This window comes from Thalassophryne amazonica, chromosome 7, assembly GCF_902500255.1.
Source record: "Thalassophryne amazonica chromosome 7, fThaAma1.1, whole genome shotgun sequence".
Classification (NCBI taxonomy): Eukaryota; Metazoa; Chordata; class Actinopteri; order Batrachoidiformes; family Batrachoididae; genus Thalassophryne; species Thalassophryne amazonica.
Window position 1 is genome coordinate 61436694 of NC_047109.1, and position 23749 is coordinate 61460442.

Genomic DNA, 23749 nt, shown 5'->3' on the forward strand with positions numbered 1-23749 from the left:
GAGTTTGCATGTTCTCCTCGTGTTTGTGTGGGTTAACGCCAGTCTGGTTGCCTCCCACAATCAAAAACAGGCTTATTTATCAATGTGTGTGAATGAGGTGGTGGTGGAGGGGTTGTAGGAGCAGAATGGCAGCCATGCTTCCGTCAGTCTGCCCCAGGGCATCTGTGGCTACCCTAGTAGCTTACCACCGCCAATGAGTGAATCTGCGAGTGAATAAATAATAATAAAACCTGTAAGCGCTTTGGGTATCTTTGCAATAAAAGGGCACTCTAAAAATGAAAGTTGTCATTGTTATTATTATTATAATCGTCTGCACTAAGACTTGTGCATACATTCAGTGGACACTCAAGGGATTATGTTAGGGCTGCTGTTATCGATTTTTAGTAATCAAGTATTCTATCGATTATTCTGGCGATTAACTGGATAAAAAGTACTTTTGCATTTTAAACCTCAACAGTCCAGGGTGCTCCCTAAGCAGCGAAATGTAAAAGTCACACACACACAGAGAGAGAGAGAGAGAGAGAGAGAGAGAGAGAGAGAGGAGAGGAGAGAGAGAGGAGAGAGAGAGAGAGAGAGAGAGAGAGAGAGAGAGAGAGAGAGAGAGAGAGGAGAGAGAGAGAGAGAAGGAAGAGAGAGAGAGAGGAGAGAGAGAGAGAGAGAGAGAGAGAGAGAGAGAGAGAGAGAGAGAGAGAGAGAGAGAGAGAGAGAGAGAGAGAGAGAGAGAGAGAGAGGAGAGAGAGAGGGTGTGTTGACTGCAGCCGCTGAAGGCTACTTCCGATCCGCAGAGGGCGACAGCCAGCCTCCACTGTGGCGGACCTCCAGACACAATAGACCGGGTAAGTTTACTTCACCCGCTCAAATAGCTGGTTAGCGTGTCCTATTCGACCTGCTGGTCGTCACGGACAGGTCGGTCTGTTGTCCGTGTGCGTTTTCAGACGAGCGCGAGCGTCAATTCACCGCGCGCACAATGAAGACAAACAAGACGGCGGTGCTCGCTCGGTAAAAGGCTCGTCTATGTGCTGGAAAGTACCGGAACTCGGTTACTGCTGCTGACGCGTTTAGTCATTCAGTTTTAACGTTTAAAGGTGCTGTTTTGCTCTCGGTTTCAACGTCTACAGCCGCTACTTCACGCGTAATAACCAGGGTAAGCGACGACCAGTGATTTGCAACCGTCACCTGGCTGTCTCGTCACTTGTAAATGATGCTTCGCTGAACGGGCTGGTTTGCACTCCGTTCCAAGGAATAGTCGAGTTCATTCCTCCAGTCGATGGGCCTGAGTGCTCGTTGCCGTGTGGGGGTGCGGGCCACCGCTTAGCATTAGCTTTGTGTATGAGTGTGTTTCCACTGTGGCGCATTGCCGCCTTATAAATTGTTTGCCTACTTTAGGAGTCGAAGATGGTGAAATTCTCCTTCGTGTCTGGCTGTGAAGGCTTTAGCTTCTCAGCTAGGACTTGTTCTCCATCAACCTCTTCGTCTTCACACCAGGGGTCCAACTCCACTCACCCCAAGGGCCACAAACGCACTCAGAGCCAGTTATTCATTAGGGATTCAAGCCCAAATGGGCTGGAAACACGCCGTTTCCAGCGGTTGCAAAGAAACGCTGTATTGTTTTTTTTTCTCTCCTTTTTTTTCTTTTTTTTTTTTTTTTTTTTTTTTTTTTTTTTTTTTTTTAGGGGGGGCTGGGGTCAAACGTTGCTAACCCACGCTGTTCCTCACTTTATGACCCAAAAACAGATATTGAGCCTTGGAAACTTCATATTCCACAAGCCAAATGATCTTTTTTTCTACATGTTCATCAACATATTCTTATATAGGTTATTTGTTATTAATGGTTCTTTAATTTCAAAAATTCGTAATTCCAAATATCTTCAAGTTGTCATCTCAGCTCATGCACCTTTGGCTCTTGATATTGCCTTGTCCTCCTCACTATATACTATAACCTTGGCGTTAAACCCCTTGCTGTCTGACTTACTTTCTGTGAGGATATTTCATCTTCTATTGATAAGTTTTTAATTACTAATAAATCTGATGCCATCTTGAATATTTTATTGTGGGGGAACTCTAAGGGCTTATCTTAGAGGTGAAATTATTTCTTATTCATTATTCGTTTCACCTGTCTAAATCCAGGGGACATAGACAAAAGACCTTCTGACAGTAATTTTTAAAAACTGTCTGCCAGTATGTCCAGAAACCTTCCCCTTCTTGATTTCCACTTGATCTCAACGAGAGAAGCTGAACAGTTGTTACTACAGTCTCGTGGTAACTATTATGAATATGTTGATAAAGCCTACTCGCTTATTGGCCCACCAACTCAGGTGTCACGTTGCCGCTTGCTAAATTGTACAAATAAAATATACATTAGGTACTTCGACATCTGACAAAACTGAAATGAATTGTTTTTAAATCATTTCAACAGTTTCCTCCCAACTTTAAAAATATGCAGCAATTCCTTGATGACCAGAAATCCCTACAGTTGATACTGTAAAAGCAGTATAAGTTGATGCTCCTTTAATCTGGAAGAGAATTTATCCCGATTAAATTCTTACAAGCAAGCAAATCCCCCTGTCGCTGATGGATTCCCTTCTATTTTTATAGAAGTTTCATATGAAGTTAGCCCTGTTACTGTTTTCCAGGCTTTTGTTTTTTTGTCAGGAGGTGGTTGGCCAGTGGTTAGTGCACTTTGTTTCAGCTCAGAAGGATCCCAGTTCAAAATCCCACCCCTGCTACTTTTCTCCATGTAATGTGAAGTTACATCAGGAAGGGCTCCAGTGTAAAACTTGTGCCAAATCAACAGCATCTGTGCAGATCCACATTAGATTTACTGTGCAACCCAGAGTGCAAAAAAGAGAGCAGTCAAGGGACTTAACTTTTACTTTTGCCAGTTTTGAGGAATCAATCGAATGGGGTTCTCTTTCCACAATGCTGAGACAGGCCTCCATTTCATCACTGCTCAAGGAAGGAAAAGATCTGACTTCTTGTGCTTCTTATAATCCTATTAGCCTCCTTATGTGGATCTGAAATATTTTGGCCAAACTATAGGTTTCCCATACAGACGGAATCCTCCTTTGTATTATATCAAATGAACAGACTGGTATTATCAAATGGAGGCATTCTTTTTTTTAATATATGTACCCTTTTCAATATACTGTACTCCAAGCACCACAGTAATTTCCCTGAAGTGGTAATTTTATTAGATGACAAAAAAGCATTTGATAGAGTGGAATGGGAGTACCTTTTTGCAGTCCTGAAAATTTGTGTTTTGGTGATATATTTCTTTGATCATCTCTCGTATACTTCCCCCCTAGTATCTGTCTGTACTAATAATGTAAAATCTGAGTATTTACTCTGTTACATGGTACACATCAAGGTTGTCCCCTCTCCCCTTTACTTTGTGCTTTAGCCATAGAGCCACTCAATAAGTCTCAGAACCTCTTCCTTATTCCAGGGTGTGATTTGTAGGAGTATAAAACATAGGGTTGCTCTGTATGCAGACTATTTACTTTTATATGTCACAAATCCAGCTCGTCATTTAGCATCTACGAGGTCTGTTAGAAAAGCATCGGACCTTTTTATTTTTTTCAAAAACCATATGGATTTGAATCACATGTGATTGTATCAGACAAGCTTGAACCTTCGTGCGCATGCGTGAGTTTTTTTTTCACGCCTGTCGGTTGCGTCATTCGCCTGTGAGCAGGCTTTGTGTGAGCAGTGGTCCACCCCTCTCATCGGATTTTTATTGCGAATAAATGTCTGAACAATTTGGAGCTTTGCTGCATCAATTTTTTCCAGAAACTGTGAGAGACCCTCCAGAGTGGGACACCGTTCGGAAAATTAATATGGCTTTCAGGGACGATTTTATGGGGATTGTACAGATTAAGGAGTGTTACTGCCGCTTTAAGGACAGCCTACAACTGCTGAGAGCGCAGGCCGCGCTCCAAGCGTGATCCACATGCTCAAACCCCGCTGAAACAACAAGATCATTTCCAACGTGAAGGCTTTGTTGATCCGGGACCTCGTCTGACTTCCACAAAAAGGTAGAAGGCGTGGACATCAGCACTTTTTTCGGCACATTCCACTGTTACAGGAGTTTTGTCATGGAAAGAAAAGCGGAGGGATGCGCCACAGAGCCGTTCATTACGCGGGACAAAACCACCTCGGTGTTGGTCTCATAGGACCCCTTTGAGATGGCTTTCAGATGGATTCCGGTTGCTTTTCAGTTGTGTGATTATCCGATTGTGATTGTGCATGAGCTAGACATGCCCCAACATGTCCTGTGAGGCTTCATCACGGCGTTGCTTTGCGCCATGCGGCTCCACCGCGACGCGTGGAACTCCTCCGCACGTCTGTCTTAATGTGCTGAAAAGGTGCTGATGTCCACATCTTTTCACAATTCCTGTGCTAGTCAGACGACATACCGGATCACAGCGTCCAGTTTAGAAATGAACGGCACATTCCACTGTTTTTGTCATGGAAAGAGAAGCGGCTCCACCGCGCAAAGCAACGCCGTGATGAAGCCTCACAGGACATGTTGGGGCATGTCCAGCTCATGCACAATCACAATCGGATAATCACACGACTGAAAAGCAACCGGAATCCGTCTGAAAGCCATCTCAAAGGGGTCCTGTGAGACCAACACCGAGGTGGTTTTGTCCCGCGTAATGAACGGCTCCGTGGCGCGTCCCTCCGCTTTTCTTTCCATGAAAAAAACTCCTGTAACAGTGGAATGTGCTGAAAAAGTGCCGATGTCCACGCCTTGTGCCTTTTTGTCAAAGTCAGACGAGGTCCCGGATCAACAAAGCCTTCACGTTGGAAATGATCTGGTTGTTTCAGCGGGGTTTGAGCATGTGGATCGGCGCTCGGAGCGCAGCGCGCTTTCAGCAGTTGTGGGCCGTCCTTAAAGCGGCAGTAACACTCCTTAATCTGTATAATCCCCATAAAATCGTCCCTGAAAGCCATATTAATTTTCCGAACGGTGTCCACCTGGAGGTCTCTCACAGTTTCTGGAAAAAAATTGATGCAGCAAAGCTCCAAATCGTTCAGACATTTATTCGCAATAAAAATCCGCCGAGAGGGTGGACCAGTGCTCACACAAAGCCTGCTCACAGGCAAATGACGCAACCAACAGGCGTGAAAAAACTCACGCATGTGCACGAAGGTTCAAGCTTGTCTGATGCAATCACACGTGATTCAAATCCATATGGTTTTTGAAAAAAATAAAAAGGTCTGATACTTTTCTAACAGACCTCGTATTATGGCAGTACTCCAAACTTCGGCTCTTTCTCTGGATATAGGATTAACATACAACAAAAAGTGAATGCTTGCCGATAAATGTAGCTGCACAGCATCTCAGGTAAACTGTTGGATTAAGGACTTTCTGTTAGATTGCTCACATAGTCAGGATTGGCCCTCACATATCCACAGATCTCGCACTCGGTACTGGTCCCCTTCAAGGCCTGTTGCTCTTCATCCACTACACCTCTGGCTGTAGTGGATTAGTGGATGCTCTTCATCCACTACACCCACTACAGCCTATCCACACCAGCAACACCTTCATTAAGTATGCGGATGACATCACAATTGTTGACTGTATCACTGGAGGAGATGATCTGTCTACCGAGATGAGGTGGAACAGCTGACAGTGTGGTGTAGAGAAAATAACCTGCTCCTGAACACATCCAAAACCAAGGAGCTAATCATAGACTTCAGGAAAAACAGACATTCAGCCCATTGTCATTGTGGGGACCTGTGTGGAAAGGGTCAGGGACTTCCATTTCCTGGGAGTCCACATAGATGAGAAACTGACCTGGGACAGGAACACCACACATTGGTAAAGAAGGCACAACAGAAACTTCACTTTGTGATAATCCTCAGGAAAAATAGCATCAACCAGCGATTCCTCATGTCTTTTTACCTCTCCACTATGGCGAACCTGACCCTTGCACAACTTTGATCCTCGCACTTGCAGGAACATTGTCGTGATGATCCCACCCACCGTGTCCCAGCTGGAAGCTGTGCTTTGTTCCACTGGCTGCCACGTGTTGGCACTGGACGCTGCATATATAAAATAATTATTTTGTGTAGCGGATTAATTATTTTCTGTCAGAGTTGGCTGTTGAAAATGGCTCTAATTGCTTCCGGAATCACAGAGGAGCGCTCCAGCTGCTGCTTTTCTCACGCGCGCTTAATGAGGTGGAGAACGTATTTGGAGCCTTCTAAAAAGGAAATTGTCATTTTTATATTGTAATAGTTTGGTAAAACAGTTGCATGTTCATCCCTTCTTGTATGCAGCTGTAAAAAGTATGTTTATGATAAGATTTAACATCTCGTTATAATCGTTGAGACAAGCTGCACTCTGATGCGGTGCACTGATGCAGTCACTTGCATTCACACGCTGTGTTTTTTACTTCCTTTTGTAATGTTCACGTAATTAATGCGTGATGGAGATTTGGAACATTTCAAAATTTTCTTTGCGCACATGCACAAAGCTGCGCACAGTTTACAACAGTTTATAACGAGTTTGAGATGAGTTCACTGTCATGCACAGCAGAGTGCGTGCAAGTGCACGGATCAAAGTCATGCAAGTGTCAGAGCACCTTTACTGTCTGAGGAGAACCAGCACCATTCTAAAGGACTCATCCCACCCTGGCCACTCTCTGTTTGAGCTACTGCCATCATGCAGATGGTACAGGGCCATTAAAGCAAGTACAAATAGACTGAAAAACAGTTTCTACCCAACTGCTTTTTAAAGCTATGAATGCCACTGGAACCAAATAGTCAGGTCACATGTCAAGCTTGAAATGAGTGCAGCATTTGTTTATGTGCAGTATCCACTGCCACTGAAGTATCCATAGTTTTGTACATACTTTTCTCTTTTTTATATGTAATCTTTTTTTTTTCTTACTGTGTTCTTATAATTTTTTTTCTTTTTCTTTTTTTTAAACCTGCGCTCTGGACACACCTTTTTCATTCAGTTAAATTTTGGGGGTTTTTTTTCTTTTCTTTCCCAGACATTTCAAGTCTGCACGTGGTTTACTCATGTTTATATTTGCACTGAAAGGCTTGTGCCTTACTACCTTTTGTTGTACCTGTTGCAGTGATGGTAAAGAATCTGGATCTGTTCTTCCTTTCCTTCTGAGTCATTCTGGTTTTAAGTGCTTGCGAGTGAATGTAACTGGTTCCCCTCAGGCTCTACTAGCTGCAAATTTTCCTCCTTAGTGAAAATGAATGTTTTACCCAAATTTTTATATCTTTTTCAGTTTATTCCTCTGGTCTTACCCAAAACCTTTTAAAAAAATCTATCAATCAAATTACTTCCTCAATTATATGGGAAGGTAAAACTCCAAGAGTACATAAATCAGTATTACAACTGGAGCACTGTGCTCATAGAGCGCAAACATCTGCCAACACTAGTTTCCAATTTTACAAATTTTGCCTTGGAAAAATTTTCAAGGTCAAAGTCCTGTTAGAAGTTGCTTTTCATAAGTTAAATTAGATGTGATCAAATGTCAGTTCATACACTTGAATCAAAGTTTTCTTTTTTTGTGGTGGTGTCATGGTTTTTTGTTGTTGTAGTTCTTTTTTGTTTGTTTACTTTTTCATTTTCAGTTTTTTTTTTTTTTTTTTTTTTACATAATAGCATTGCTTATTTCTGCTGTGCACAATTTGTCATTATATTTTGGCACCTGGTTTCCAACTGATAAATGGAAGATAGACAACCAGGTATAAAATTGGAACCTCCATCCATTTTTGGTGGTGTAGGTAATTCCATAACAGAAAATGAGTGATTGAGGCACTTTTGATTGAGATATAATGCAAAAGGTACACCAAATGGGCTTTTCAATATTACAGTAAATTCAAATGTCCACAAAATCCACAATCCGGATCAAACTTTCAGTCGATAAAGAATACCATCTTTACATAACGCACTCAAATGTGGAAGAAATTCTATCTTTTTTGACAACAATGAATTTTTGAAAATTCATTGTGTTAAGCGATAGGGATTTTTCCTGACTTTGACCTTTGACCTTGAAAATTGAATCAGTTCTTGCATATCAGGATATGAATCCTCTGTAAAAACTTTATAAAGATGTTTGATTTATTCACCTGCAGGTGGCACTATAACAAAGAAAAATGCGTCAGTCAGCATTCAAACAGTCAGTCAAACTTCATCTGGTCCCACATGCTGTTAAGTGTACGGAATCGTCTACGCCTGTTTCTACCTTTGCATTTTTATGCAAAATTGCATCAAATGTAAACCTACTTTTTTCAACCACTGCTTTGGTCATTAGTGTAATCTGCACCACAACCTGCACATACATTCAGTGGACACTCGCGTGTTTGTGTTGTTAAGATGATTAAGTCCAATAAACATGAAACATAGTCCAGTGACAGAAAAATTAACAAAAAGCTGCCTTCCAAATTTCATAGTAATCGGTCACAAATTGGTGCCACAAGTGGGGAGTAGTGATCTGAAATTAGATGCATAGAAAAGCCTTAAATTTATATCTCAACAACTCATCCAGCAAAGGCCAGCAATGTTCAAAGAAGAATTTTCTGTAATTTTCAGAATGAATAGCTTTAAATTACACAGACTGTGTACTGCAGATGCAGTATTTGCTCTGAGAGTGTTGATGAAGTGTAGAGAAGACCAGAAGGAGTTGCATTGTTTGTTTGCGGACTTGAAGCTTTTGACAGTGCCAAAAGAAAAGGTGTGGTATTGTATGAGGAATTTTGGTGTGGCAGAAAAGTGTCTTTTTTTGGGGGGGGGGGGTGCAAGATATGTGCAAGGACAGTCACCATACTGAGTCTGGTGCATTTAATTTTCCTTGCTATAATCAAATTTCCTGAGGAAGTTTTGTTTTCTGAATACTATTCCCAGTGTGCTTGCTCAGGGGATAGGTCAGGTTAAATGTTTTTCAGAAGAAGCACCTTTAAGGGACTGATATTGTTTGTCATTTAAAACATATTCACCTCAATCCATTGCCCAATCGCCTCTGACCATGTGTACCATAAAGTTAATATTTCTATTAGTGTTGTTATTTAGTAGAATAGTTAGTTGAACCGATATGAAGGTAAATTAGATTTAGAATATTGCTAAATATAGATTGACAGACTGGTTTACCAGCATAGTTACCTGGATGCACAACACTTCAGGCACATGGTGGGAGGAAAGCCTGTGATTCAGTTACTGGAAAAGTATGGACGTCTTTGTTAAATTTAGTCCTCTTGAAGGCAAACGTAGCATAACAGCGCCATTACCCATGTGGCTCTCCGGGACTTTTTGAGGCGCAACCCAGACCATTGATCTGATCAACACCAAACTTTGCACACAGCCTACTGGACTTACGATGCTTACATTATTACAACCCCTGGCAAAAATTATGGAATCACCGGCCTCGGAGGATGTTCATTCAGTTGTTTAATTTTGTAGAAAAAAAGCAGATCACAGACATGACACAAAACTAAAGTCATTTCAAATGGCAACTTTCTGGCTTTACGAAACACTATAAGAAATCAGGAAAAAAATTGTGGCAGTCAGTAACAGTTACTTTTTTAGACCAAGCAGAGGGAAAAAAATATGGAATCACTCAATTCTGAGGAAAAAATTATGGAATCATGAAAAACAAAAGAACACTCCAACACATCACTAGTATTTTGTTGCACCACCTCTGGCTTTTATAACAGCTTGCAGTCTCTGAGGCATGGACTTAATGAGTGACAAACAGTACTCTTCATCAATCTGGCTCCAACTTTCTCTGATTGCTGTTGATCAGCTTTGCAGGTTGGAGCCTTGTCATGGACCATTTTCTTCAACTTCCCCCAAAGATTCTCAATTGGATTAAGATCCGGACTATTTGCAGGCCATGACATTGACCCTGTGTGTCTTTTTGCAAGGAATGTTTTCACAGTTTTTGCTTTATGGCAAGATGCATTATCATCTTGAAAAATGATTTCATCATCCCCAAACATCCTTTCAATTGATGGGATAAGAAAAGTGTCCAAAATATCAACGTAAACTTGTGCATTTATTGATGATGTAATGACAGCCATCTCCCCAGTGCCTTTACCTGATATGCAGCCCCATATCATCAATGACTGTGGAAATTTACATGTTCTCTTCAGGCAGTCATCTTTATAAATCTCATTGGAATGGCACCAAACAAAATTTCCAGCATCATCACCTTGCCCAATGCAGATTTGAGATTCATCACTGAATATGACTTTCATCCAGTCATCCACAGTCCACGATTGCTTTTCCTTAGCCCATTGTAACCTTGTTTTTTTCTGTTTAGGTGTTAATGATGGCTTTTGTTTAGCTTTTCTGTATGTAAATCCCATTTCCTTTAGGCGGTTTCTTACAGTTCAGTCACAGAAGTTGACTCCAGTTTCCTCCCATTCGTTCCTCATTTGTTTTGTTGTGCATTTTCGATTTTTGAGACATACTGCTTTAAGTTTTCTGTCTTGACGCTTTGATGTCTTCCTTGGACTACCAGTATGTTTGCCTTTAACAACCTTCCCATGTTGTTTGTATTTGGTCCAGAGTTTAGACACAGTTGACTGTGAACAACCAATGTCTTTTGCAATATTGCGTGATGATTTACCCTCTTTTAAGAGTTTGATAATCCTCTCCTTTGTTTCACTTGACATCTCTCGTGTTGGAGCCATGATTCATGTCAGTCCACTTGGTGCAACAGCTCTCCAAGGTGTGATCACTCCTTTTTAGATGCAGACTAACGAGCAGATCTGATTTGATGCAGGTGTTAGTTTTGGGGATGAAAATTTACAGGGTGATTCCATAATTTATTCCTCAGAATTGAGTGAGTCCATATTTTTTCCCTCTGCTTGGTCTAAAAAAGTAACCGTTACTGACTGCCACAATTTTTTCTCTTGATTTCTTATAGTGTTTCTTAAAGCCAGAAAGTTGCCATTTGAAATGACTTTAGTTTTGTGTCGTGTCTGTGATCTGCTTTTTTTTCTACAAAATTAAACAACTGAATGAACATCCTGCGAGGCCGGTGATTTCATAATTTTTGCCAGGGGTTGTAAAAATGAGCTTGATGGGCCTAAACCTGAGAAATAGAGGACGGACTTCCTGTTACAAACACGACACAGGAAGTTGAGCCTATCTTCACAACGGTAACTCCAGTCAAGATGAAACGCAGGTTCCTGAATATGAATGATGCAAACAGGAAGTCAGAATAATTTATTCTCTGTTGGGCACTAGGGGGCACCCATAAATCTCTAAAGCTTATATCTTAAAATTGGCTAATTGGAATTGTATGCAATTTCACTAGAGTAATCTTGGAGCAACTCTTACTTGAAATGCATAAGTACATCATGATTGTTGAAAGAGGGTGTGGCCGATTGACTTTTAAAGTAGAAAAGTGAGCGTGGCTAACGCTATTCAACTTTTAAAGCTGAAATTTTGACGAATGATGTAGACCACATTAGTGGCATAATCAGTTTTACATTTTCTTGACCTCCTGGTGGTGTTGTAATAAAGGAAAATCTGTTTTTGACCAAACTCCAAGACAGTACATCACACAATAAATATTAATATATCCCTGCATTCTTTGGAGTGTGGTAAATCTTGTGATTTAGGCCACACCCATTCCGTCTTTCTGTTTGTTTGTTTTTTTTTACAAATTATTCTAATATATGTAAACCTTATCTCTTATCTAATCTTATCTCACACCCAGGCCATTACGTTGATCAGAACTCATTTTTGCAAGTCCAATCAGTGGTTTATTTAGCGTTTAAGTTATTAAAAGGAGCATGATAGCTCAAAATATGCAACTTTATAAAGGAGAACATTCACAGAGAGCAGTCAAAGCAAAAGTCTTTCATATCTTGCAACTGTACCTCTGATAAACATGAAACGTATGTCATTGTGACAAAAGAAAAAGCAAAGGCTGTGCACCAGATTTGGTAAATGGAGGTCACTTGGGGCCCCAAAATGCAAAAAAAGAATAATCTGAAAAAAATGCATGGAATTGTATGAAATTTGGCTGATATGATCAGGGGTGATGTCTGAGTCGAACCCTACAATTTGGTGATGATTACATAAAGTGGGTCTGCTTCATTATGAAGATGACACTAAAATATCACACACACATCTTCAACCGCTTAGTCCAATTGAGGGTCACGGGGGGCTGGAGCCTATCCCAGCAGTCATAGAGCGCGAGGTGGGGTACACCCAGGACAGGACGCCAGTCTGTCGCAGGGCCACAAACAAACACAGTCACACCCACAAGCACACCTATGGACAATTTAAAGATTCCAGTCCACCTAACCCGTATGTCTTTGGATGTGGGAGGAAACCCTCACAAACACGGGGAGAACATGCAAACTCCACACAAAGGCCACAGGCGGGAATTGAACCCATGACCTTCTCGCTGTGAGGCAACAGTGCTAACCACTAAGCCACCGTGCTGCTGTCACTAAAATATCTCCCTCCTCAAAAGTTCAAACATTCAATCAACTGTTTGTCAACAGAGCTGTAACCTTTTGAGCATATGCACTGAATAAAGACAAAACTTTCATACATTGATACCTATGGTCCATTTTGAAGTTTGTCACTATATTTTCAAAATATGAAAAATCATATTGAAGTTAAAGGTTTTCCATATATTACATTAATACCACCAGAGCTGTTACTACTTTGTCTTGTTCTGTGTGTTTACAAAATGAGATGACTCACTCACTGTAACCAAATTTACCCAAGGTTATAATAAATCTGAATCTGAAGAGTTGAGAGAAACATTCTTTCATGTAGAGAGGAAGTGGTTAAATTTTTTTTTTTTTAAACATTTGGACCATCTTTACTATTTCTTTTAATTGTACAAAATAAGACTTATAGTATGAAAGGGGGCATTACCCACACTGTTCAACTTATCAAACTGAAATTTTTTATGGATAATAAAGATCTGTTCATGTTACTCATATTCCAAGAATTACATTTATTCAACTGCAAATGGCAGTATAATAAAGCAGAATGCATTTTGGGCTGAAACAAGCATCGCAAAATCAGTCAACTTTCTAACAATAAAATCAAAGTTTATACATTCCCACATTCTTTCATGCAACCCCAGTTCCAATGAAGTTGGGATGTTGTGTGAAATGTAAATAAGAACAAAATACAATGATTTGCAAATCCTCTTCAACCTATATTCAATTGAATACACCACAAAGACAAGATATTGAATGTTCAGACAGAAGGTTTTTTTTTGCAAATATTTGCTCATTTTGAAATGGATGCCTGCAACACATTTCAAAAAAGCTGGGACAGGGGCAACAAAAGACTGGGAAAGTTGATGAATGCTCAAAGAACACCTGTTGGGAACATTCCACAGGTGAACAGGTTAATTGGAAACGCGTGAGTGTCATGAGTGCGTATAAAAGGAGCATCCCCAAAAGGCTCAGCCGTTCACAAGCAAAAATGTGGTGAGGATCACCACTTTCTGAACAACTACATGAGAAAATAGTCCAAAAGTTTAAGAACAGTGTTTCTCAGAATTTATGGATTCCATCATCTACAGTCCATAAAATAATCAGAAGATTCAGAGAATCTGGGGAACTTTCCACACGTAAGCGGCAAGGCCAAAAACTAACATTGAATGACCGTGACCTTCGATCCCTCAGGCGGCACTGCATTAAAAACCGACATCATTATGTAAAGGATCTTACCATGTGGACTCAGGAACACTTCAGAAAACCATTGTCATTTAACACAGTTTGTCGCTACATCTACAAGTGCAAGTTAAAACTCTACCATGCAGAGTGAAAGTCATACATCAACAACATCCAGAAACGCTGCTGCCTTCTCTGGGCCCGAGCTCATTTGAAATGGACAGACGCAAAGTGGAAAGTATATTGTGGTCTGAGTCCACATTTCAAATTGTTTTTGGAAATCATGGGCATCATGTCCTCTGGACAAAAGAGGAAAAGGACCATCCAGATTGTTACCAGGAACTGACTGGAGAATCACTTAAGGGTCCTTGGGCAAGGTCTTTAATCCTCTATTGCTCCCAGTGTGTAGTGAGTGCCTTGTATGGCAGCACCCTCACATCGAGGTGAATGTGAGGCATTATTTGTAAAGCACTTTGAGCATCTGATGCAGATGGAAAAGCGCTCTATAAATGCAGTCAATTTACCAGTGCAAAGTTCAAAAGCCAGCATCTGTGACGGTATGGGGGTGTGTTTGTGCCTGTGGCATGGCCAGCTTACACATCTGTGATGGCACCATCAATGCTGAAAGGTACATCCAGGTTTTGGAGCAAAACATGCTGCCATTAAAGCAACGTCTTTTTCAGGGACATCCCTGCTTATTTCAGCAAGACAGTGCCAAGTCACATTCTGCACGTGTTAAAACAGTGTGGCTTCGTAGTAAAACAGTGAGGGTACTAGACTGGCCTGCCTGCAGTCCAGACTAGGGATGGGTATTGACAAGATTTTATCTATCGATGCCATTATCGATTCTGCTTATCGATCCGATTCCTTACTGACACCTCTTGTGTATTTTCTGTGTAATAAAAGTAGGCTTTATAGGTTTTCTATGTCAACATTTTGAATTGGTCACTGTATCCTTGATCTCTGGACATAAATAAAAATAAACAAAATCTAGTTTTTGTCAAAAGCTTTTCCTTTCAGACATTTTGGCATGAATGTCTCTCCATACCTCTGATCTGAGCCTAGCCGGCTGCAGTTTGTATTACAACGTTTGGAAAGAGGTGTCAATTGATTTAAAAGGCGTTTGACTGGACTCTATTGTTCTAACTTGACTTGGCAGAGAGCCACTCAGAGTTTGGAGCTGTGTGAACAGAACGGAGGATGATTCTCGTTTCTTTCTCCCAACAAGACAGGAGTCCCAGTTAGTGACTTTAATCTGCACAAAGTGACTCACGATTGACATATTCAGAGGTGTAAAGCGGTGAAAAACAAAAAAAAAACCCGTAACCAAAAATTACCCCACCACCACCCACACGAAAATGTTGAATTCTAGAAGCTCTGAAATGCAATTTGGGACTATTCTGTTGTGAAAGTGTAAAGACACGGACCCACAACAGGGGGCGTAAATGAACGGACAATAGATGAGCCAAAAATACAACACTTTACTGTTGTGAAGTGTGCACAACGACATACAGACAAATACAGAATTTGGACAGAGTCAAATGTACTAAGGTGACGTGTGGGCAGGCTCGAGGATAGAAGACGTCCATCCAGAGAAGAGCCGGATCCCACACGATTTCCACTGCCACCGAACCCGGAGACTACTGGAGCCGCCAAGTTCCGAGTCCCCAGGTGGCCACCGTCTCCAGCTGTCGGATCTGGTACTGCTGGCAGGAAGCAGAAACAGTTATGTGTGGGTGTGTGTACACCCAGCAATACAATCAGCGACAGTTCCTTAATGGTGGGTAAGACACCTCCACCTCCAAAACAGGAACAATAACAAGTAACAGTAGCACCTACTGAACACGGCTGAGAGAATACCTCAAAGGCAAACGATATCTCGGCAGTGGGGTGGAGATGTCGTCCGGCTTATATGGAGTGGTATGATGAGTTGATGATAGGTGACAGCTGTCAGGAGTTAATGAGTAACAGCTGTCACTCTCAGCTGTCCTGTGAGGCGGCAGCGCCCTCTCGTGCCTGAAGCCCGCACTCCAGGCAGGGTGCCCTCTGGTGGTGGGCCAGCAGTACCCTCCTCTTCAGCGGCCCACACAACATATTCCATACAATAAACTGCAGTGAGTGTAGCATCCATTTTGGTGAGGAAAAAACCCAACTTTCTTATTCAAATTCATTCCAGTAGTATTCTGCTCTTACTAGGATGCAGCACAGATTTCTAGCTTGGCAGATAGTTCTGGAGGAAATCACTGAAGAAATTAGCAAATTGAAAATATGGTTTGAGCGAAACAAATTGTCATTAAACTTAAATAAGACAGGGTGTTGGGAAGGTGTCGTAACACGGACCCACAACAGGGGGCGCTAATGAACGGACAATGGATAAGGGAAGGAGTAACAATTTAATGTTGCACAAGAACACAACGTAATATAAACAAAGGTACTGCCAATCATACACAAGAGGACTGCGGGCAGGCTCGAAGATAGGAGACCTCGGATGAACGAAGAGCCGGGACCCACACCGCTTCTACCACCAACGGCCTGAAGAACACCGAAGCCGCCAAGCCCTGAGTCCCCAGGTGGTCTCTGTCCTCCATGTCGGCCCTGGTACTGCTGGCGGACAGAAACAGAAGGTAGTGAGTGTGAATCCTCACACCCAGCAATCTTGATTACTGATTCTTCTTGGAGGGAGAACCTCCACCTCCAATCATACACACGTGCAGCTCCGGTTTACCACTTATTGGTTTTGGGATGTGAGGCGAAGTCGTCGCAGTCACACCAAAACACCAAAAAATTCCAGATAAGGAATACCACCAGGACAAACAGCTGCAAAACAGATCAGATTATTATTCGCAAATAATTACAGCAAGAGATTACCTTGAATCGTAGGAGATTTCTCGGCGAGGAGGTGGAGTCGCCGCCCGGCCTTTATGGTGATGATGATGATGAGATGAATGAGTGACAGCTGGTGTTGAGGATGATTGACGGTTGTCACTCCCAGTGGTTCTGGCGCCCTCTTGTGCTTGAAGCCCGCACTCCAAGCAGGGCGCCATCCGGTGGTGGTGAGCCAGCAGTACCTCCTCTTCAGCGGCCCACACAACAGGACCCCCCCCTCAACGGGCGCCTCCTGGCGCCCGACCAGGCTTGTCCGGGTGTCGGTGGTAGAAATCGACCAGAAGGGCCGGGTCCAGGATGAAGCTTCTCTTCACCCAGGAGCGTTCTTCGGGTCCGTAACCCTCCCAGTCCACCAAGTACTGAAAGCCCCGACCCATCCGACGGACGTCCAGGAGCCGACGAACGGTCCATGCCGGCTCCCCGTCGATGATCCGGGCAGGAGGTGGGTCGGGTCCGGGGGTGCAGAGCGGCGAGGTGTGGTATGGCTTGAGTTTGGAAACATGAAAAACCGGATGGATCCGCAGTGAAGCCGGGAGAGTTAGCTTCACTGCGGCCGGACTGAGGATCTTGGCGATGGGGAACGGCCCGATGAAGCGGTCCTTGAGTTTGTGGGATGTCACCTGGAGCGGGATAGCTTTGGTGGATAGCCACACCTCCTGCCCTGGTTGGTATGTAGGGGCCGGGGAACGCCGGCGATCTGCATGGGCCTTGGCCCTCGTCCGGGCCTGCAACAGGGCAGAGCGGGCGGCCCGCCACACCCGGCGGCACCTCCGCAGGTGGGCCTGGACCGAGGGTACCCCGACCTCTCCCTCCACAAGTGGGAACAACGGGGGCTGGTAGCCCAGACACGCTTCAAAGGGGGAGAGGCCGGTGGCAGAGGATACTTGGCTGTTGTGAGCGTACTCGATCCAGGCCAGATGGTTACTCCAGGCCGCCGGGTGAGCGGAGGTGACACAACGAAGAGCCTGTTCAAGTTCCTGGTTCGCCCGCTCTGCCTGGCCGTTCGTCTGTGGGTGGTACCCGGACGAGAGACGCACGGTGGCCCCCAGTTCCTTACAAAAACTCCTCCAGACCTGCGAGGAAAACTGGGGACCATGATCCGAGACGATGTCCGACGGTATCCCATGCAGACGCACGACGTGGTGGACCAGGAGGTCTGCCGTCTCCTGGGCCGTTGGGAGCTTCGGGAGGGCCACGAAGTGGGCCGCCTTGGAGAACCGGTCCACTATCGTTAGTATGGCGGTGTTGCCCTGGGACGGCGGGAGGCCCGTGACGAAGTCCAGACCGATGTGGGACCAGGGGCGATGAGGCACAGGCAGGGGTTGGAGGAGACCCCTGGTCTTGCGATGGTCCGCCTTGCCCCTGGCACAGGTGGTGCAGGCCTGGACGTAGTCCCGGACGTCGGCTTCCAGTGACGCCCACCAGAAGCGCTGCTGGACTACTGCCACGGTCCTACGCACTCCAGGATGACAGGAGAGCTTGGATCCGTGGCAGAAGTCCAAGACGGCAGCCCTAGCCTCTGGTGGGACGTAGAGTCTGTTCTTCGGACCGTCTCCCGGGTCCGGGTTCTTTGCCTGGGCCTCCCGGACGATCTCCTCCACGTCCCAGGTGAGGGTAGCCACGACAGTGGACTCGGGAAGGATGGTGTCGATGGGGTCCGACAACCCGGCCTTGGCTTCCTCTTCGTGCACCCGGGACAATGCATCGGATCGTTGATTCTTGGTCCCGGGGCGGTAGGTGATCCGGAAGTCAAAGCGCGCGAAGAACAGGGACCAGCGGGCTTGCCTGGGGTTCAGCCGCTTGGCGGTCCGGATGTACTCCAGGTTCCGGTGGTCCGTAAAAACTGTGAAAGGCCCCGTAGCCCCCTCCAACAGGTGTCTCCACTCTTCTAGAGCCTCCTTCACCGCGAGGAGTTCTCGATTGCCCACGTCATAATTCCGTTCAGCGGGGGTCAACCTGCGGGAATAGTAGGCACAAGGATGGAGAACCTTATCGGACTCCCCGCTCTGGGACAGCACGGCTCCTATTCCTGAGTCTGAGGCGTCCACCTCTACTACAAACTGGCGAGTAGGATCAGGCTGCACCAGAACTGGAGCAGATGAAAACCGGCGTTTCAACTCCCTAAACGCGGCCTCGCACCGGTCCGACCAGGTGAATGGAACTTTAGTGGAGGTCAGGGCGGTCAGGGGGCTAACAACCTGACTGTAACCCTTAATGAACCTCCTGTAGAAGTTTGCGAAGCCGAGGAACTGTTGCAGTTTCCTACGGCTCTTTGGTTGGGGCCAATCCCTCACCGCCGCAACCTTGGCCCGGATCCGGGGCGACGGAGTTGGAGGAGATGATAAACCCCAAGAAGGACAGAGAAGTGCGGTGAAACTCACACTTCTCGCCCTTCACAAACAGCCGGTTTTCTAACAACCGCTGTAGGACCTGACGTACATGTCGGACATGGGTCTCAGGATCCGGGGAAAAGATGAGTATATCATCCAGATACACGAAGACAAACCGGTGCAGGAAGTCCCGCAAGACGTCATTAACCAAGGCTTGGAACGTCGCGGGGGCGTTAGTGAGGCCGAACGGCATGACCAGGTACTCAAAATGACCTAACGGGGTGTTAAATGCCGTCTTCCATTCATCTCCCTTCCGGATCCGAACTAGATGGTACGCATTCCTAAGATCGAGTTTGGTGAATATTTTGGCTCCATGCAGGGGTGTGAACACCGAATCCAAGAGGGGCAATGGGTATCGATTGCGAACCGTGATCTCGTTCAATCCCCTGTAATCGATGCATGGACGAAGTCCGCCGTCTTTCTTGCCCACAAAAAAGAAACCAGCACCCATCGGAGAGGTGGAGTTCCGGATCAACCCGGCGGCCAAGGAGTCCCGGATGTAGGTTTCCATTGATTCGCGTTCCGGACGTGAGAGATTGTACAGCCTACTGGACGGGAACTCACTGCCCGGAACCAAATCGATGGCACAATCGTACGGTCGGTGCGGTGGAAGGGCGAGCGCCAGATCTTTGCTGAAGACGTCAGCCAGATCATGGTACTCCCCTGGCACCGCCGTCAGATTGGGAGGGGTTTTAACCTCCTCCTTAGCCGTGATTCCGGGGGGAACCGAGGATCCTAAACACTCCCGGTGGCAGGTTTCGCTCCACTGCACCACGACCCCAGACGGCCAATCGATCCGGGGATTGTGCTTCACCATCCAAGGAAAACCCAAAATCACTCGGGAGGTAGAAGGTGTCACGTAAAACACTATCTCCTCCGGTGATTCCCAGACACAACCAAGGTCACAGGCTGGGTCCGGTGTGTGATTAGCGGGAGTAGAGTGCCATCTAGTGCCCGTACCTTCAAGGGCGAAGGCAGAGCCACTAGAGGGAGCCCCACTTCCTTTGCCCATCTGCTATCCAACAGATTCCCTTCGGACCCCGTGTCCACCAGTGCTGGGGCGTGAAGGGTTAAATCCCCACTCAGGATTACCACTGGGATTCGTGCTGATTTGCGGGAACTTCCCGTGCACATGTTATGGCCCACCCTTAGCCCAGTTTCTAAGGACGGGCGTTGGTGTTTGACCGTTTGGGGCAGTCTTTTAACAGGTGCTCACATGAGCCACAGTAAAAACATTCCCCGCGGGCCAGTCTCCTTTGTTTGATATCTGATCTCACTTTAGCCCTGCTCGTGTCCATAGCTTCGTCAGCAGGGGGAGCTGTTGCCACACGGAGCCCACCGGCAATGGAGCGTGAGGACGACGTCACCCCGTCAGACCCGGAAGAGAGAGGGACGGCTTGTGCCCGGCCACGCCCCCCGGCCTGCTCCCGACGGTGTTCATTCAAGCGGTTGTCTAAGCGTATAACCAGAGTGACAATCCCGTCGAAGATCTGCGGTTCGTCCTTAGCCAGTAAATGCTCCTTCAGTACTGGAGACAGTCCGCTTATGAAGGCGGCGCAGAGCGCAACGTCATTCCAACCCGACCTCGCAGCCGCGATGCGGAAGTCGACAGCGTAATCGGCCGCGCTCCGACGCCCCTGTCTCAGTGACAGCAGCACGGTCGAGGCGGTCTCGCCTCTGTTGGGATGATCAAACACCTGTTTGAATTCCCGTATAAACCCAGCGTATGACGTCAGAAGCCATGACTGCTGTTCCCAGAGCGCTGTAGCCCAAGCGCGTGCCTCACCTCGAAGCAGATTAATTACATAAGCCACCCGGGTGGCGTCTGCTGCGTACATGACTGGACGCTGTGCAAAAACGAGCGAACACTGCATCAAGAAGTCTGCGCACGTTTCCACACAGCCTCCGTACGGTTCAGGAGGACTTATGTAAGCTTCAGGGGACGGTGGGGGGGGTAGTTGAACGGCCAGTGGAACATCTACATTAGGCCCCGGGCCAGCAGGAGGAGACACTGCAGCGACGCTTGACTCGCGTGCTTCCACTCTGGCGGTGAGAGCCTCCATCCTCTGATTGAGGCTTGCATTTGGCTGAAAGCGGTAAGGATTTGCTGCAGATCACTTACCACGCCTCCTGCTGACGCCTGCGCTCCCTGTTCTCCCATTGGCTGTTCAAGCTGTGGTTGACGCCCCTCGGGATCCATGACGAATGGCCGAGAAATCCTGTTGGGAAGGTGTCGTAACACGGACCCACAACAGGGGGCGCTAATGAACGGACAATGGATAAGGGAAGGAGTAACAATTTAATGTTGCACAAGAACACAACGTAATATAAACAAAGGTACTGCCAATCATACACAAGAGGACTGCGGGCAGGCTCGAAGATAGGAGACCTCGGATGAACGAAGAGCCGGGACCCACACCGCTTCTACCACCAACGGCCTGAAGAACACCGAAGCCGCCAAGCCCTGAGTCCCCAGGTGGTCTCTGTCCTCCGTTGTCGGCCCTGGTACTGCTGGCGGACAGAAACAGAAGGTGGTGAGTGTGAATCCTCACACCCAGCAACCTTGATTACTGATTCTTCTTGGAGGGAGAACCTCCACCTCCAATCATACACACGTGCAGCTCCGGTTTACCACTTACTGGTTTTGGGATGTGAGGCGAAGTCGTCGCAGTCACACCAAAACACCAAAAAATTCCAGATAAGGAATACCACCAGGAAAAACAGCTGCAAAACAGATCAGATTATTATTCGCAAATAATTACAGCAAGAGATTACCTTGAATCGTAGGAGATTTCTCGGCGAGGAGGTGGAGTCGCCGCCCGGCCTTTATGGTGATGATGATGATGAGATGAATGAGTGACAGCTGGTGTTGAGGATGATTGACGGTTGTCACTCCCAGTGGTTCTGGCGCCCTCTTGTGCTTGAAGCCCGCACTCCAAGCAGGGCGCCATCCGGTGGTGGTGAGCCAGCAGTACCTCCTCTTCAGCGGCCCACACAACACAGGGATGAAGTGGAGTCACTAGGTGTTCACAGGAAACAGTTATTTATTTATTTATGTTCATTGTTAGTTGGTTTTGTATTTTCTGTTGTGTTTTTAATCAGGTTCTTTTTGTCTCTTTCTCTAAATTTGTATTGTAGCATTATTACTATTATTGTTGTTGTTGCTATTATTATTAATATATAAAGAAAAATACATTTAAAAAATTATAATTTGTAATACATTTTACTTTTACAACAAACGCTGAGCCATTAATAATTATGCAGAAAACAAATGCACACAAACGTGCTGAGATGCGAACAGCTTAATGCTAACTTCAACATTGAAAATGCCTTAGTCATGCTAACGCATTAGCATCGGCCCTGTTTTTAAGCTATAAAATACATTTATCAACTGTTTCAGAAGACCATAACAGGTCGGTTTAACATAAAAAAGGTAAATATTACTCACTGACATATGCTTTTTGGGGTTTTAATGTGGAAAAATTAAGATAAAGCGAAATAAAACAAAGAACCAACGAAGCAGTGGGTCGGATCAATGCTTCATTGCGTCAAGCTTCAAAGAAGATCTGTGCTGCAGAAACAGTTGATTACAGACCCTGCAGGGGTTCTGTAATCAACATAGAGACATGATCATTTTCCCCGACAAACACCCCCAAAAACAGCAGCCACTCTGAAGGACCGATAAGGGAATTGTTAAGCAAAACGGCTGTTGATGTTGGGGGATAAAATCATTTCTTAACAATACCCGAAAAGAACCAGTTCTCGATACCCAACCCTAGTCCAGACCTGTCGCCCATTGAAAAGTGTGGCACATTATGAAGCACAAATACAACAACGGAGACCCCAGACTCTTGAACAACTGAAGTCGTACATCACGCAAGAATGGGAAAGAATTCCACCTACAAAGCTTCAACAATTAGTGTCCTCGGTTCCCAAACGCTTATTGAGTGTTATTAGAAGGAAAGGTGATGTCACACAGTGGTAAACATACCACTGTCCCAGCTTTTTTTAAATGTGTTGCAGGCATCCATTTCAAAATCAAATCAATTTTATTTATATAGCGCCAAATCACAGCAAACAGTTGCCCCAAGGCGCTTTATATTGTAAGGCAAAAGCCATACAATAATTACAGAAAAACCCCAACGGTCAAAAACGACCCCCTGTGAGCAAGCACTTGGCAACAGTGGGAAGGAAAAACTCCCTTTTAACAGGAAGAAACCTCCAGCAGAACCAGGCTCAGGGAGGGGCAGTCTTCTGCTGGGACTGGTTGGGGCTGAGGGGAGAGAATCAGGAAAAAGACATGCTGTAGAAGAGAGCAGAGATCAATCACTAATGATTAAATGCAGAGTGGTGCATACAGAGCAAAAAGAGAAACACTCAGTGCATCATGGGAAACCCCCAGCAGTCTAAGTCTATACCAGTATAACTAAGGGATGGTTCAGGGTCACCTGATCCAGCCCTAACTATAAGCTTTAGCAAAAAGCAACGTTTTAAGCCTAATCTTAAAAGTAGAGAGGGTGTCTGTCTCCCTGATCCGAATTGGGAGCTGGTTCCACAGGAGAGGAGCCTGAAAGCTGAAGGCTCTGCCTCCCATTCTACTCTTAAAAACCCTAGGAACTACAAGTAAACCTGCAGTCTGAGAGCGAAGCGCTCTATTGGGGTGATATGGTACTATGAGGTCCCTAAGATAAGATGGGACCTGATTATTCAAAAACTTATAAGTAAGAAGAAGAATTTTAAATTCTATTCTAGAATTAACAGGAAGCCAATGAAGAGAGGCCAATATGGGTGAAATATGCTCTCTCCTTCTAGTCCCCGTCAGTACTCTAGCTGCAGCATTTTGA

The 23749-nt window shown here is 45.2% G+C and overlaps 1 protein-coding gene across 2 annotated transcripts in view; it reads left to right on the forward strand.

The window, feature by feature from the left end:
* The first annotated feature begins 711 nt into the window (after positions 1–711).
* Positions 712–23749, forward strand: part of LOC117514019 (ubiquitin-conjugating enzyme E2 E1-like) — a 63027-nt gene continuing 39989 nt past the window's right edge. The window contains exon 1 of one of the 2 annotated variants that reach the window (XM_034174299.1): positions 712–836. The gene's annotated coding sequence lies outside the window, so the exon portion shown is untranslated. Of the gene's footprint in view, positions 837–1041; positions 1145–23749 lie in introns of those variants that run through there. The other variant, XM_034174300.1, reaches the window with a different exon arrangement.